The sequence below is a fragment of the Pyxicephalus adspersus genome, chromosome 7 (assembly GCF_032062135.1).
Source record: "Pyxicephalus adspersus chromosome 7, UCB_Pads_2.0, whole genome shotgun sequence".
In the NCBI taxonomy this organism is placed as follows: domain Eukaryota; kingdom Metazoa; phylum Chordata; class Amphibia; order Anura; family Pyxicephalidae; genus Pyxicephalus; species Pyxicephalus adspersus.
This window is the reverse complement of record NC_092864.1, coordinates 73,487,528-73,490,913: the sequence shown is the minus strand read 5'-3', so window position 1 is coordinate 73,490,913 and position 3,386 is coordinate 73,487,528.

The following is a 3,386-nucleotide window of genomic DNA, read 5'->3' as shown; positions in this document are numbered from 1 at the left end:
AGAGAGAGCCAGAGTGGATTCCAGGCTGAGAGAGAGCCAGAGGGTTCCAGGCTGAGAGAGAGCCAGAGTGGATTCCAGGCTGAGAGAGAGCCAGAAGGTTCCAAGCTGAAATAGCCAGAGTGGATTCCAGGCTGAGAGAGAGTCAGATTGTTCCAGGCTGAGAGAGAGCCAGAGTTTTCCAGGCTGAGAGACAGCCAGAGAGTTCCAGGCTGAGAGAGAGCCAGAGTATATTCCAGACTGAGAGAGAGCCAGAGGGTTCCAGGAAAGCCAGCGGTCAAACGGTACTACAAAGGGGTGAGCTAACAGTACTGATATAGTGAATGTGTTAGTAAGAGAGGGCACCTAAGTGAGGTAGCCAGAGGCCCAGCCGGGCTACTATTTATTGTTTTGTTGTGAAGTGCTGGAGAGTGTGCTGTAACACTTGCCTAAACAAATAAAAATCTACTAGACTGTAAGCTCTTCGGGGCAGGGTCCTCTCCTCCTGTATCACTGTCTGTACTAGTCTGTCATTTGCAATCCCTATTTAATGTACTGCGCTGCATAATATGTTGGCGTTATATAAATCCTGTTTAATAATAATAATAACAATAATAAAAACTGCTGTTTTTGTTGGACTTTTAGAGTCTGCTGCCTCTGATCTGCCCTTTAAGCATCCCGTTATCATGAGCAACCCCCAGTAATATATCACAATATATATATAATGTTGCTTTACCTAAATAATCAGCGCATTATCATTCATTTTACTACTGTAGGCCTGGTGACTCCCTAAGGAGCTGTAACATCTGTTTTTCAGTGAACTCTGGTAACTGCAGTGGTAATGAAAGTATCAATATCTCTAAATTAAGCTCATACACAGTGGAGCACTTAAACTGGCCTATTTTCCTGTGAAATGTGTCCTACTCTGATGGAAAGGTTGCTGTTTAGGCCATCCATCTCTCTTCTAGCTGGAGGATAGTGTGAGTACACAGTGTGAAATGTGTGATCAGACAATAGGGTAGTGCAGATCTATTTAGTTGTTCTATTTTGTAGCTACAGCTTTATCTCTGGGTTTCATTCAGGTGACAGCGATGAAAACTAAAACGAAATGTATATTTTTGGGACATACTGAATTTTAAACATCTACAGGATTAATTGTTTAGACTGAATTCTAGTCCACATTCCATTGCTGTTTTTTTAATCTTTCCAATGTTAATTTGTGTGGCTACTGTAGTTTGTCTATCAACGCAATCACAGTTTATACATACGTTCAGAAGGTTTTTCTTTTCTATTAATTCTTTAACTTTAACTTTAAAAAAATCAAGATGTTGCACAAAAATGGCAAAAACGATATTTTTTATTTATTTTTTTTCCCGAATCTCGCGTAACATCATCCTTTAAACAAAAACCCTGTGCTCGGAAAAAAAGTGCAAACACACCACACAAAAAACGTGCACTGGGGTACAATTTGTGATCTCTCCTCTAAAGGGGAAGGGCCACCCAATTTCCCCAGACCCCCCGAGGCTCCTGACGGGGGCTGGGTACTAAGGCCACCCAGCCGAAGCTGGAGTGGACCTACTAGCCCGTCTGGCCCGATGTCAGACGGGGTCCTTTTCTCTATGGGACTGGCAGTCCCAACAGATACTAGGCTGGGAGCTCTAGGGACTCCCAGCAAGGGAGTAGGGGAGAGTACTGGACCGTAAGGCCAAAGTACTCCCCAAGACTTCAGGGCTAGCCCATAAGGTAATAGCACCCTCCATCAAAAGTGGCACACAACTACCACAAAAGACTGGGTATATGTCACTTAGCAGTGTGGTTTACGCAAATCTTACCTTTAGTTTCTTTCAGTCTAAATGTTCTACAGATTAGTTATTTTCTGCCATTCTACACATGTAGAAAGCTTGCTCTTTGCTCTTTGGGTTTTTTCTTTTTTTAAATGGTAATGGCAATTTCTGAAAACCATCTAATTGAAATGGACATTTGTAAACTTAGACTATTACAAAAATCCTTACATCCCACTCAAGCAATGCATAGCACAGTAAAGTCTTCTATAACAGAAGGTATTATTAATTATTCTATCACATTATACCGAAGTTGTAATTTCAGCATAGTGGGCAGGAGATGCAAATATTTCCTTTTAGACCGACTTCACATCCAGAACCACCGGTCCACTACAAAACATGTTATTAGCTTAACAGAGTGCCACCTCTTACATGGCTAACTATAACCTCCACCTCAGAAATGTGCATAGAAATAGTGGACAGAACCATGCAAAGCGTTCTTTTTTGCCCTGATGACCACCTGTATCTAGAAATAGTGAAGTATACAGTAGATATAGCCAAATAGCCAATATTATATCCCAAGCTGCATACAATTGTTTCAGATGTTTTGGCCATCATCAGTGAAGTATGGAAACCATGACTTCTATAGAGTAGGGCTTTTGAGACAACAAAGTATAACCCATAAAATTATAGTAAGAAGGAAATAAAAATATACCATACAATAGTACTCAGACTGGTAGAGGGAAAGGCATCACTAGATTAGATGTGCAAAATGGAAAATGGTTGAAAAGAAACTAGTAGTTTGAGAGTAGAGTGATTTAGAGAGACTACCTCATGGATTAAATGACGTGTGTCCTATGGTGTCTGCCTGAAATTCATCTTCAACAAATGTAATAAATCTGATGTAATATATTGCTAAATAAACTGCTAAGAATCCCTTGGCGTGCAAGCACAACAGTCAGTTGGTTAGCACTTTGCCTGCAAATTGTGTCTGGTTTTCTTCTGGTTTGACAAGAATTGTTATAATGTCAAAATGGAGTTAAAGAAAAAGGTTGTTCAGCTGCTAAAAAAAAGTTAAACAAATTATGGCAAGGTTCTTTTCTGTCTTCCATTCATCAAAAAGAAGTGATTATACCAGTTTTGAATGGCAGACATTCTTGGCAATTTTTGAACAAAAAAAAACAAAAGACATACTTTTTTCCTTTAAATTGCAAACTTATTTTTACATATTTCCATAAGTGTTCAATTATGATGAAAACAGGTCTCCCAGCTATCCAACAAATGAATAAAATGGTTATGAATTTAGATTCTAAAGTCTGTCTGTTTTTCCAGCCTCCCAAATAATGGGAGTATATATGAAGCAGCAATAGATATATTTGCAGTTGTATACATGCAGACATGATGTTACCCAGACTGAAGCACATTGCTCTGAAAAGTCGATGTTTCAGTGGCTTTCATAATCAGACTCGGCAGTGCATTCATGTTCTTTACCAACCACGACCTGTTTTGCATTACTGCTTGTTATTTTGCACCTGTTTAGAAAACTGCAAGTTACAATCTCTCCCTGCTTAATCAATCATCCAAATGTATTATTCTGTTATACCAATACATGTCAAGTGTTAGACACAA